Source organism: Hippopotamus amphibius, chromosome 15, assembly GCF_030028045.1.
Source record: "Hippopotamus amphibius kiboko isolate mHipAmp2 chromosome 15, mHipAmp2.hap2, whole genome shotgun sequence".
NCBI lineage: Eukaryota > Metazoa > Chordata > Mammalia > Artiodactyla > Hippopotamidae > Hippopotamus > Hippopotamus amphibius.
The window spans coordinates 51,350,581-51,365,088 of NC_080200.1; positions in this window are offsets into that span (position 1 = coordinate 51,350,581).

The window sequence follows — 14,508 nt, forward strand, 5'->3', positions numbered from 1 at the left end:
ATTCTATATATATATATGCCACATCTTCTTTATCCATTCATTTGTTGATGGGCATTTAGGTTGCTTCCATGTCCTGGCTATTGTAAATAGTGCTGCAATAAACATGATGGTACAAGTTTCTTTTGGGATTATGGTTTTCTTTGGGTATATGCCCAGTAGTTCCCACAGACTTTTATGGTGTCTGCAGCTTCCACTTAAGGTAAGTAAATATCTGTTTGTCCTTTGACCTCTGTTCTCTTATGGGTTCTTGAAATGTCAGTAATTTTCTGCCTGAACAATATTTTTCTTGTTTGGATTGTAGCTTTTTATTTTTTTTTCCAGTTCTTTAGATGTCCAAGATGAATCCAGAAGTGGTTAATATACTATGGAATAAGGAAACCATACAATTGTAAGCAGCTTGATCTTATTCTAGAGAAAGACATCTTGCAGGTAATCAGATTAATCTGAGAAAATTGAAAGTGCTAATTTCCAAAGCTAAAAATGATAATGAACTATTCTTAAATAATTATTTACATCACTTAAATACATGTGTGCACAGCTTCTAGATAATTGACTTTATCTCTCTTATCCCTTTGACCTCATGGAATAATTAAAATAAGAAAATTAAGCACACGCAAAGGAAAATGTAATCCAAGCCCTGAATATATTGTTCCAAACATGAGTGCTCTTTTTTTAAATAAAAATTAATAACAGGATCCACTGGAAATGGAGGTTATTTATTTTGCTCAGAAAAAGTGATTGATTTGCGTGTTTTAGAAAATTCCTTGCATAAGTTTATTGGTTAAATCTGGCTAAAAGTATAAAATTGGAAGTGAAGATAATGTCGATAATGTTGAAGATGATGGTAACGATAACAATGTAATGATAATGATGATGACTTAGGTTCCAGTTTTTGAGGAGGAAAGATTCCATGAGGTTTACTTGCTATCGAGTTATTTCACTTAACAAATTTCTCAAATAAAAATTATTGTCATCATTTTAGAGGCTTATTATACCATTTTAATAGAAAATTTATATGCATTCATCTGTACAGCATTCTCCAAACTCCCAATTTGGAGATACTAATTACAACTCCTAATTACTCCCAATTTGGAGATACTAAACAAGGATTCATAGATATTAGCTCATTTCCTTCAAGTTACAAATCTAAGAAGCAGGTCAAACTTTGGCTGAAAACTCCAAAATTGTATTACTTCACACTGTTTTCCTCCTGAAATAATTGCCGCAATAGAAATAATATTTTACACTTAATATATGTGAGACACTGCTTGAAGACTTTAAAATATTTAGTACACATAAAATAAATTTGTATTAAGTATTACTGTTATCACACCCATTTTATAAATGAGAAAACAGAAGAACAGAGTAATTAAGGAACTTATCAAAGATGGTACAGCAGGTATGGGAAAATTTAAACACACAGTATCTGACTTCAGAGGATACACTGCCTTAGGAGCCAATATTTGGTGATGGGTACATCTAGACTTAGTTCTAGACCTATAGCTAGATATCTATTGCCTGCCTGCCTGCCTGCCTGCCTTCCTTCCTTCCTCTCTTCCTTCATCTCTTTCTTTCCTTCTTTCTTCTTTCTTTCTTTCCCTTTCTTTCTTTCTTTCTTTCTTTCTTTCTTTCTTTCTTTCTTTCTTTCTTTCTTTCTTTCTTTCTTTCTTTCTTTCTTTTCTCTTTTTTCTTCTTTGTGTCTATCATCCTTGAGAAGATATTTCACTATTTTCTAAAGCTACAAATGTTCATGACGGCTGGGGTAAAGTAAAATACTTATTTCAATATTCCAGAATCCCATATTTTACCTTTTAAAAGCAAATACAGTTAATAAGTTTATGTCATTTTCTTCTTAGCATTTATCATATGTCATACATTACTAGCATTATACTCTGAGTTGTCTTATAATATCTTTTATGTGTATTATCTTTTAACTCAAAAATGGTATAGACTATGCTATCCAATTTTACTTATAGATTTTTTTCCCTAAAAAATAAGGCACATGAACAATTTAAAAAACAGTCCTAACAAGGTCTAGTGTAAGTCCGTGCAACCTATAAGGTGTTGCTGAAACTAAATGGCCATGGAGATATTCCTTCAAGAAAGGACTTGGAAGAATGGGATTAGCTGGAAGCTTTGAGCCGTTAACTCCTCAGGTCTGCCTCATCTTTTGAGCCAAGGTAATGCACCTTATGGGATGGTCCCACACAATAACCAAGAGACCAAGGGCCTAGCAACTTTTCCCCACATGGGACTCCTCTTATGAGCAATTTTTTGCTCTGTAGCTCCTTGTTTTTGCTGATAGAATCTTTGTTATCCCTTCCTCATGTTTTGACTGCTTCTGTGTTTAATCCAACATTCTCCATTTTCATTTTCCAGGTTTTAATCCTCACAATATTTTTCACAGGAGCAGACTGACATAATGGTAATGGGAGTGATGCCGGAATGAGCAGGTGGTAAGAAGAGGTTTTGGAACCACTTTAGTCACTGGCCAACAGGCACTGAAAAACCCATCTCAAAGCACAAATAGTTCTCTGACACGAGACAGGTGCCCAATTGCCGATGTTTTCACTGCTGTTGACTTGGGGAAATGTTCTGGTAGGGGGAACACGGTAGCCAGTGTGATAACTCAGACATCTGAAAAATGCAGGAAATAAAGCATTTAGGGAAATGCTATTGGTGGGTTTTTGTAAAGTTGCATTGCCACCATTTTGAAGGGTAATAAAAAACCTAAGGGCCTGAGAAACTAAGTGTAAAAGCCAAAGGGGCTCTTTGGTAGCTTATCTCGTATAGAAGGAGTGGACATATTATCTGAGGCCACAAGACCCACCAGATAATTTTGTTTCATGGGAAGACTTAGAAGACACACCATTTACCAAGGCCACCAGGGATGAACTGCCAAGAAGGTCACCAGCATCATTAATAAGTTCAATGGTGACTTTTAGCAGGCTAAAGCTGAGGGTAGGAAAGGCCAAAGAACTTGGCTAATTAATAGCAAAGGGGAGAATGGTTTACTTAAGGACTAGCAGTTGTCTCAAGGAGATGTACTTTTTATAATGATGGCAAGATCAGAGTGACAGCCAAGAGGAATTTCAGCTGCAGAGTGTAATGGAAACTGAATAATGAAACATGGCATCTCCAGTAACAAAAAAGATGGGTAGCCAACAAAGGTACTTTGTAATGCCACCATAATGTAATATATGATTAGATAAAGCAATAGTGAAAGAACAGGAGGCTAACTGAAGTAACCCAGTAACAGTGATAATACAGTTCCCATAGTTTTTATCCCTGGAATCTATGACTGAAGAGATTTCCATGTCCAAAGGAAGAAGGACCTGGCAACATCATGGCAAGAATATGTTTTAATGATTGTACCAGTTCTTTTCCAAGTAACGTATAGCTATTTACTTGGGTGACAGTACCTTGTTCATAGAAAACTACATGACAGTTCAAGACCTATTGTACACATGGTCTGGGTTGACATTGGTTCTCAGATACATGAAGTATTTTGCCCCTTCCTCCCAATAATTCTGGTCTTGGTAAAAAAATGGAAACCTTGTAAAAGTCCAGCATATAATAGGCCCACTGGATTAGAGAATCTACCTGGTGGTCATTTCATTAGTCTCTGAACCTATAACTCAGATTAGCATACTGTATAGACAGAGTAATCTCCTCATTGGGACTTTGGTCTGTGGCTTAAGAATTATCATAGTAGGGAAGGACAAGGGGAAGTTTCTGAAAAGTCCCCCAGCCAAGATAGTAAATGCAAAATAATATTGCATTGGGTAGCAGGATGATAGAGATTAGTACAATATTAAAGATCTAAAGAAGATAAAAAAAGAGAGTCCCTAAAATATCTCCATGTGATTCACCAGTCTGACCCCTGCAGAAACCCGATGGATTTTGTAGACTACCCCAGGATCACAAGTAGTGGCTCCAGTAGGATATGCTGTGTCAGACATGCATTCATGCTTGAGTAGAATATCACATCGATCCTATATATTGATGTTATCATGATGAATGGACAGCAAGATCAAAAGGGGGCTAGCTTTTGATCTCATGGAGACCTTTACAAATATACATGAATACCAGATTGTGGGAAATAAATCCTGTAGATGTCAAGAATCTGCCATTTCAGTAAAATCTTTAGGGGTCCAGGATATCCCCTCCAGAACAAAAGGTAAATTGTCACATCTTGTGTTCCCTGCTGCAAGGAAGCATGCATAGCACCTAGCAGACATCTTGAGTTCTGGAGGCAACACATTATACGCTTAAGAATACCTCCCTAGACTATAGGATATGGAAGGCTACTTGCTTTGAGTGAGGCCTAGAGCAAGGAAGAGTTCTGCAGCAAGTGCAGATAGCAATACATCTGCACTTCCAGCAGTAGCTCAGGTGTTGGAAGGATCCGTAGTAGCAAAGATGCACAGTCAAGTTTATGGCAAGTCCTATTATGGAACCACAGCCTAAGCTCATGGGACTCTAGACCAAGGCCATGCCCTTTGAAACATTTACATGTCTTTTAAAAAACAGCCACTGGCATGCATTTGCTCCTTTGTAGATAAGAATGCTTTACAATGAGACACCAGTGAACTTGTGTCCGGGATTACACATCAGGAGATGAGTCCTGTCAGATCTTCCAATTCATGAAGGTTTGCTAGAAAGTTTATTAAAAGATAAAATAATAAATGTAAGGCTGAGCACAAGCAGGACTAGAGTACCTAAGCAAAGGAGGACATGAACAAGTCACCAGGACTCCCGTGTCACAGGGAGCAATTGCACCCACACTCCTCCCTCATATCATACCAATGACCACATGGGACGTCCCTTAAGCCAACCTAAAGATGGATAAAAAAGTACAGGCTCGGCTTATCTGTGGGCTAGCTAAACATGATGGTTCAAGTAGAAACTAGAGGATGGCCACAAACTCATTCACAGGTAGCTTTGAAAGACAGAGGAAAGGAAAGAACTTTCCCCTGGGTGGAGCTTTGGGTGGTAAGCCTGGTTATCTACACTGTTTGAAGGATAAGTGGCTGAGATTAAGAGGAATGTGGTTAATACTGGATACCTGTTCAGGAGACCAGAGGAAAGAGATTGGAAAATCAGAGACAAGGAGGTCTGGGGTAGAAGCATATTGATGGATTGAGGGGAATCTGGGCAAAGTGTGAAGATCTTTGTATAATATATTATTGTGCAATTAAAACAGTCTCCCACAGAAGAAACACTACACAACCAAGTAGATGTTACTAATAACTCAGCCAGTTGACGTTAAACAGATTTTGCCAGCAGCCGCTCAGGGCCGGCAGACGAGCATACAAATTATGCACGCCTTGTAGCAGAGATGAAGGAAATGCTTGTACTCCTTTTTATCAAGGTTGATCTAGCTATTGCCACCTCTAAATGTACTGCAGAGAGTTGTACAATGCAGAGTGCTTGGTATGACACAATGCCTCAAGGATATCAATTGGCTCTTAATGTCTGAGAACAGCTATTGATTTGCTCTCACAGGAATATATATTTATTGCAGATGTGGATTTGGTTTGGCTACTTGCTGAGCCTCAGCCAACATAGTTACTCAGGAGCTTATGGAATATGTGCCCATAGGCATGAAATTCCATACAAATGAATATCAGATTAGGGGACATCATTCTCGAGGAAGGAAATGCAGGAGTGGACCCATACTGCATACTACACCGTTCAGAAACACTCCACTGATAGAGAGTTGGAATGGCCTGCTGACAGTGCATCTGACATGCCAGTCTGGAGGCTATATTCTGTAGATAGGGGTCTGTCCTCACTGAATCAGAGATGTCTACGTGCTACTGCATCCCTGATAATATAATCATATGGGTCCAGGAACCATAGGGTACATGCATCACTCTCAATGTTCCATTTGGTTCCATTTGGGTAATTTATGTTTCTCATTTCCAGAACTCTGGGCTCTGTTGGGATGAAGGCCATGGTCTTTGAAGAATATGCCCCTTTTCTAGGGGGCCAATAGACAAAAAGAGAAGTCACCATATTTGCAGAGGGAACTAACTCTGATTAGCAGGAGGAGAAAGGGTTGTTGTCATAGCATCAGAGAAGTGAGGAATACATACAAGATACAGGTGATGCACTTGGCTGTCAATTAGTTCTCCCCACACCAACTGTGACTGCAAGTGGACAAGGGTAGCAACACCTGCTTGAGAAGGATATGATTATTAAGGGATGTAACCCCTAAAATGAAGATTTGTGGTACAGGTCTAGGTTTGTCAAAAGACCAGCAGAGGTGACAGGTGAGGGTAAGCGGAATTTGGAACATATAGTAGAGGAGGGATACAATGAGTTTCTTTCCCAAAACCAACTGCAAGAGTGAGAGCTGTCTCACTCACCTCCCTTTTTAAAATTCACATGTAGGAAGGGATAACCACTGGAAGGCTGGACATGAGTGGAGAAGTGGAACTACGTGGGGCAAATGGTGGACTGTGCAGCACCAGATCCTCCTTCCAGAAAGAACATGCTGCAGGTGTGGTTAGCTGGCAGCCCATGGCTTTAACTCTCAGCATCTGAGCTGAGGCCATATTTCTTAAGATGGCTCCAGGCAATAGCTAAGTGAAATAGCACTAAAAAGGGTCCTGCCATTTCCACCCGACATGGGACTCCTCTAGTGGGCAGTCTTGCTCTAGAAGTCTTGGGTTCAGCTGGCAGAGACTTTTGTCAAATCTGCTTCATAGTCTGTGGGCTCCGCCTACACATTCCAGCTGCCTCCCTCTTCCTTTCACAGGTGCTGCTCTCCAACAAATGTGTACCTTTAACTGAGTCTCGACGTCTGTTTTCTGGAAGACCTAAGTGATGCATAAGTGTTACCTGTTCTCTATGATGGTAACTCAAATGGGGCATATTGTAAATGACTAGGGGTTTCTTTCATGGGATCAAAGGTTTTTGAACTCTCAAACAAAGTAAACTATCAAAGTAAGGAGTGCAGTTTTCAGACAGGGTCCAATCGCTGTGATTTTGGAACCTCCCAGTGTTCATATTGAAGCCACACCCTACTAGGGCTGCACCTAGCCATCGCCTGAGCAAGGCAGCTTTCCTAGAGCCCTGCCTTGTTCTTCCCAAACACCACTTCTTCTAATGGCTCTTCTCACAGACTTCTCTGGGGCTCTCCCTTAGCGTGGATAAGATTTTCTACAACCTACGCTGTAATGGGAGGCTTTTCCTACCCAATTCTCTTTCCTCACCCCTCTCTCTTCATTGGAGTCAGTCCTGCATCATGGTTTGATGGCTTTTCTTACTACCCCTATTTTCACTGCCCATGATCTTTCATAGGCAGTTTTCCCATTCAGACTCTTACATTCTAACTACAACTTCATGTCTGCTTTCTAAAAGCTCAAACTAACACAGAGCCCATTCCATTATCATACTGAATATTTAAAATTTCTGTATTTATGTGGAACCTCTACCCATATTTTCTATTTATGCACCTATTATTTTCTCTGGAATTGTGTAATATATATATCTAATATTTATCATTCTAGAGCAAGGAATTTTAAATACTTGTAAAAGCTTCCTTTTACATTTATTTATTTATTTATTATAGTAAAGCATTATCTTGAACCATTCATTTTCTTTTGAATTAATTCTATTTTAAATATTTCTTTCAAAATCTAGTATGCAAGTTTTTTAACCCTAAGTGCATTTTTAGTGAGGTTACAGTGGGACCATTAAATTCCCCACTGTCTATTCTATATTTATGTTAATAGAGTCTAAGATCAAATTTGCATTTTTCATACCATGCAATAGAATCATATAAAAGCTGCAGTCACCTAGAACTCATATATCTTTTTCACATATGCTGGTGCGAAGACTTATTTTCTTTATTCCATGTGCCCATAATTGTTTCTTTGGAACTAAGCATAATACTTTACATTTATTCTCATTACATTTCATTTAATTTGCTTTGGTCCATCTAACACATCAATACTCTTTCACATCCTGATTCTGTCATCTAATATACTTACTAATAGATACCAAATTAGTTTCACCTTCAGATCCACTTATTGAGCCATTTCTGTTCCAGGAACTGACACAAGTATAGAACAGGATAGGCTCTGTTAATGTGTGTTTAAACCTCTTCCTGCAGATTGACTTCAATCTATTTATCAGCAGTTTGGGATTCCATCATTCAACCAAGTATAGATCCACATACATGTACATTTGTTAACATTAAATCCATAGTTCATTCTGATTTCTAAAAGATTTTCATTACATGTTTTATCAAATACAACCATTTCCTACTACATTAAATATGTGTTTGGTCAAGAAGCATCACAACCATTTCTGCATCTGATAGCTGCTGGGAAAAGGAATAAGTTTTAAGATGGAAGATATTGTAAAATGATGCTAACTATAGTTGAATTTTGTTATTAACTAGCTTCTTATCACCTCAAAAGTCCCTGAGGGAAATATAGGCACAGTGAATAATAGAATATAAACTAATAGTGGCTTACATCCAGGCAAAATTGGGGCTTTTGCACAAAACCTAATACATCAGTCAACTAGATCAAGAAATCCCTTCTCCTGGACTAGAAGTAAGCCTAGAGGTAGAACAAAAGCAGTATATTTAAGTCACCTGTCCCCTTTCTTGCTTGCTTTCATACCCAATCCCCAAATTGCCACAATATTTTCTATTTAGGAAAAAAATTTTTTTAAATAACTTTATTTTATTTTATTTTATTTTTATTTTTTATTTTTTTGCGCATGGGCTTAGTTGCTCCACAGCATGTGGGATCTTCCTGGAGCAGGGATCAAACCCGTGTCCTCTGCATTGGCAGGCAAATTCTTAACCACTGCGCCACCTAGGAAGCCCCAAAAGACATGTTTTTAGTAAGTAAATACAAGAATTTTCTCCCAATGGCTAGCCTGTTTTAATTCTCAACTCCAGGGCTCCCTGGAATGAGAAAATATAAGATACCTGGCATTTCTTACTTCTGTAGCCTCACAGCAAGGCACGCAACCCAAGAGCCTAACTCAAAATTTATTTCTCTTCACATAGCTTTTCCCACCTTCATACCTTACTTGGTCTGTATTACAATGTTATCCTTTGCATTGATTCTGGTGCATCAAAAGAGTAGGCAAAAAGAAAAAAATGGTAAAAGGGGAGAGATATAAAATGAGCCTTTTATTCCCCTCACAGGCCCAAATCATTCTTCCTTTAACAAACACTGACATTATGCTTTAACTCATACAGTCACTAAGATACTTTGCTCTTTTGCATCTTCCATGTATAGTTGATTATGATTTTGTCACATTTTTAAGATCCAATATTTGGTCTAGTAATTAGTGTCCTTTTTGGGTATAAATAATAGAATACCCAACTCGCCATTTCTCAAAAAAAAAAAAAAAATTAACAGTACAATAGCCTCAGTTTTTCATTCTTTTCCTTGAGAAAAACATGAATTCTGGTTTTAATTAATTCAGGCAACTGCTGTTTACCTAAACTTATGATTATACTTGAGATCAGTGATTACTGATCAACAGTGATCTTAAAATTTCTGCTCACATAGCTTTGCATAACAACATCAGTTGAAATAGCAACTTAGGCTATGTGGGCACTTTTACAGGATTAATGGGCAGGATATTTTTGCAATTTATTTTTTCCCCAAAGGTCCTCAAATTAAAACATGGAAATAAACCAGAGTCCGTTTAAAGAGTTTATATGAATAGAATATATCCCTAGATATTTATCAACAATTAGCTATTCTAGGAAAAAATGTATGCTTTCTAGAATTGACTTAGTGCTTTAAAATTTTCTGCTTCATAAAAATAAGTGGGAATGTGTTTGTTATTTATATATTTCTCTGTTATAAGAAAGAAAAATTTTACTAATATCTGCTAAGAAAGAGTTCATCACAATAATGTCTAAGAGGAACTTACTGATACAGTGTCAGATGAAATGTGGCTACATTAATATGGTTTGTAAATATGACCTTTGTTCTAAGGGAAAGAACAATGAAGGAATTAGTTCAGGAGAAAGAAACTGATTAGAAATATAAAGAATTAGTCAAATTGAAATATAACATCCTGGAGCTTAAAAGGAAAGCAATTTTCACAACTCATTGGCAATTTTCCTTGTTACTTTCAAACTAAGCCAATATCTCTATTTTCATATGTTTTGTCACCTTACTAACATTCTATCTTACTTATGAGCCCTAGGTAATACTCAGTAAACTTCTGCATATTCCATTATGCCTACTACTCTAATGGGATGATATATTGTTTTATTTTGTTTTTAATTTTAGTACTTGGTTTACTTGACTGTACATAAATTATTCTGAATGTAGCATTTATCACACAAACTGAGCATTAATAATGCATTTCAATATTACTTCAAGAATAGAAACAATACACTAGAAAATAAAACTTGAATTTTAAAATGATAGGAATAAAAAATAAAATGAAAATTAAATGATACAGTACAATATTTATTCTAGTGCATTTTTTTAATTAATGAGAAATGTGAGCGTCACAAAATAATAACATATACTTTCAAATATCTTGTATACTACCCTTAAGTCAAATTGGAATTTGGTATAGAAATGATATTTCTTAATATCAATATCAGAATGAACTCAGAATACCATGAAAGCAATAGGTTTAAAAGATAAACAAAAAAACAAACCAAAACAACACTTCAAAAACTATCTCATCAATAGCAGGACTATTATTAAGTTTCATTTACTAATTCTATTAAAGTTCTCATTTTCAATTAAACTTTCATTATTTTAATAATATGAGAATATCTGAAACATGCTCTCAACTTCAACACTGTTGCTATTTTGGACTGGAATATTCTTGGTTGAGGGGGGCTGTCCTGTGCATTGTAGGATGCTTGTAACATCCCTGGCATCCACCTCTTAGGTTCCAGCAGTACTCGCTCTAATCATGGCAATTTAAAATGTCCCCAGGGTTTTTTGAGGAAACATCAGTCTGCCATCTTCTCAGTTTGCTGGCTTTCTGAATAAAGTTTATTCCTTGCCTCAACACCTCTTCTCCGATGCATTGGTCTGTCGTGCGGCAAGCAAAACGAGCTTGGACTCGGTAACAAATTTGGCTTAGCCAGCCAGGAGCCTTGCTGTTCGTGGCTGGCTGACCCCGGTCAGGGAATATCAGGGCAAGGCCCTAGCAGCTGCCAGGACCATTTGTCCTGAGGATCTTCCCTTCAAAGTTCCCTGAAGCGGCACTGGCTACCGCAGCACTTGGCAGTTGAAGCAAGGAACCGACCAACTTCTGCGCATTCATGGACTCAATTTTGTAGGCCTGTGACTCACCTTGCTGCTTCAGTATCCTGCAGAGTACCTAGGACTTCATCACTCTGTCTCAGCCCCCTTCCGCCTAGCCTGGCATGGAGTTACAGAAATGACCAAGCTGGCACTAGTACATTCAGTTTGCTAATGGGACCAAACCATCATCCCACCTAAGAATATCAACTATGTTTTGAAAACATACAATTTGATTCATGCAGAAAGCACTGTATATGCATCATGGTGTTTTCATAAGACTCCCTTATTTACTCTAAATTTCACTGTATGGTCATGTAGGAACTGTTTAACCGCAAGTCTTTTCAAGAAATCTTAAAGAAAAAAAAAAAGAAAGCTTGGCTTCAAGAATACAATTTCCGACATTGAGCTCCAGCATGGCCACTCTCTGGAGCTGAGTAGCACAGCTGTGCAGCAGCCACAAGAACTCTGAGCTCTCCTGGCTGACAAGAAATCTATAAAACAGCCTGTTGGGGAGAGCGAGTGGACTAGAGCAACTAGAGCATGAACTCGCACCTCAGCTGTGTCTGATCAAAGAATCAAGCTTTCTTTTGCTCCTGAACCAAATTCTGTCTGTTGATATAAGCAACACAGAGCAGGAGGACCCTTGTTGGGGACTGACTCAGGAGGGAGGTCACAGAAAAGATGTGAGCTCTGGTTGAACTGCCAGCTGGATGGGGCAATCTGAGGCGCCTGTCCCCATCCCCTGTTCATGGAATGTGTGACTGCCTACTCTTTCTGCACGAGGAGCTTTTCCAAGGATGCAGCCTTGAGAGCGTAAGCCAGTGTTGAGACCATCTGCACTGAATATGTGACTGAAACGCAGTTAAAGCCTCTGTATAGTATAAGCTTTTAAGATTCTGGTGGTCAGTTGCAGAGAACTGTTCATCTTACAGCCTCACAAGACAAGATGCCTCTTAAGTTTTCAGGCCAGGAGTCCAGAACATGCAAGAATCAAGAGTAGAGAAGAAAGATGATGGTGAAGTAGAAGGATGTGGAATGCATCCCTCTCCACAGATGTATCAGGAATACATCAAAAGACGCAATAATTCCCACAGAGAAGCAGCTGAACACCAGCAGATGACCTCAGACACCAGAAAGGACTGCAAAGATCCCAACATAACTGGATAGGACAGAGGGGGGAAAAGAAAAGGAGAAAGAGGAGAAGAAAGGAAAGGGACGGGTCCCACACCTTGGGGCAGGGGGATCTGAAACAGAAGGGAGATTGCTGAATTCAGGGAAATGTCCCTTATCTAATGGGGAAACCCCTTCTCCAGTGGGGAATTTCCCTGGGTCAGAAGGGAGGCATTTGGGACTGTTCAAAGAGGGTGAAGTGGCTGATCTGTGGCAGATGGGAGAGAGTGAGAAACACACTGAAGGTCCGCACCATGGCTCAGCATGTCCGGACTGAGACGTTGGTTCACAACTGAACAGGGGGTCTGGGAGCTGGAATACGGGAACTGGAGAACTGGTTCAGGGTGAGAAACATTGTTGGCAGAGGGGAGACGGACTGAGAGGACAGGAGGGAAGAAATCCGCAGTGGAGAAAGCCTACCGTGGAAAGCTGGGTGACCATGGTGGTGGCTCGATACTGCTGACTCACAAGCGGCGGGGGGGGAGGCACGGGTGTAGCCTCTCTCTCGGCGCCTGCAACAGACAAAGGAAGGACCCCTCTGGGGCTGGTTAATGCAGTCAAGGATAACAAAGGCCCCCGGGCGGGGCTGGCCTAGAGTGCCTGCAGCTGAAAGCCAAAAGTCTGCAGAGTGGCACAGCTCTGGAGATATTCTGTTTACACCTGAGTCACTGGTGTCCCTCTGCAACAGGCATCACCCCAGACGACTAAGCTGTCATGACCCTTGCAGGGTGCCACAGTGGAGTTGTAGAGGCAGGGAGGAGCTGCAGTTGTAGTCACTCTCTTGGCCTGAGCCACAGGTGTCCCTCTGCAACAGGCACCACCTGAGCTGCCTGAGCTGCTGTGACCCAGGCAGGGTGCCACTGCTCACTCACTCCCAGGGGAAGGAGCCATTATTGTACTCCCTCTCTCCCCACACACTGGCGCTTACAGATGAACAATAAAGGAAGCTCTGATGGTTGCAGAGTAATACAAAAAGCTCAAGACGGGTAGAAGGACACTTACAGCTGAAACCCTAAGAAAACAGAAATTTTATTTTTAATTCTATTTATCTGGTCCATTCTGGGGTCTAGCTTTTTTTTTTTTTTTTTGGTTTTGAATTTCTGTTGGTTTTCTCTTTGATTGTCTGATTGCATACTGGGGTTCTTCTGTCAGGTCTTTCTAGTGCCTTATGTTCTATTGGATTCTAGTGCCTTATGTTCTATCGTCTTATACATGTATGTGTTTCCTTGATTTACTATTTGTTTAAATCAACACCCTACCATTAGTCTGGGGCTTGGACAGTCTTCTTTAAACCCCTTTATTGCCTGGACAAGCAACCTCTGAAGTCTGAACTACTCCATCAGAAGTCAAATAGGAGGTTCTGGGGAGGGAACACTGAATCCAGGATGCTAGACTAATAGGGAGTCCTCAGACACAAGGAAGATTAACTGCAGAGAACTCTCATAGAGCCCTGTATCAGAGTCTAAGACCCGGCTTCATCTGACTGTCTGCAACTGACAGTGCTGGACACCTCACACCAAACTACAAACAAGACAGGAACACAAACCCACCCATCAGCACACAGATTACCTAAAGCCATACTAACCTCACAGATACCCTAAAACACACCACCTGACACAGCCCTGATCATCAAAGAGAAAAGACACAGAGTCACACACCAGAAAGCAGACACCAGACCCACCCCCACCAGGAAGCCTACTCAAGACACTAGGCAAACCCCACCACAGGGGGCAGAGGGCAGAAACAAGAGGAATTACTGCTAGGCAGCATAGGGAAAGGAGACAACAAATTCTCTAAATTAGACAAAATGAGAAAACAGAGAAACAACATGCAGGCAAAGGAGCAGGAAAAAACCCCACAAGACCAAATAAATGAAGAGGAAATAGGAAAATTGCCTGAAAAAGAATTCTGAGTAATGATAGTAAATGTGATCCAAAATCTTGATAACAAAATAGAGAAAATACCAGAAACAGTTAATAAGGACTCAGAAGAACTAAAGAGCAAACAAACAGTAATAGATAACAAAATAACCAAAATTAAAAATACTCTAGATGGTATAAACAGCAGAATAGCA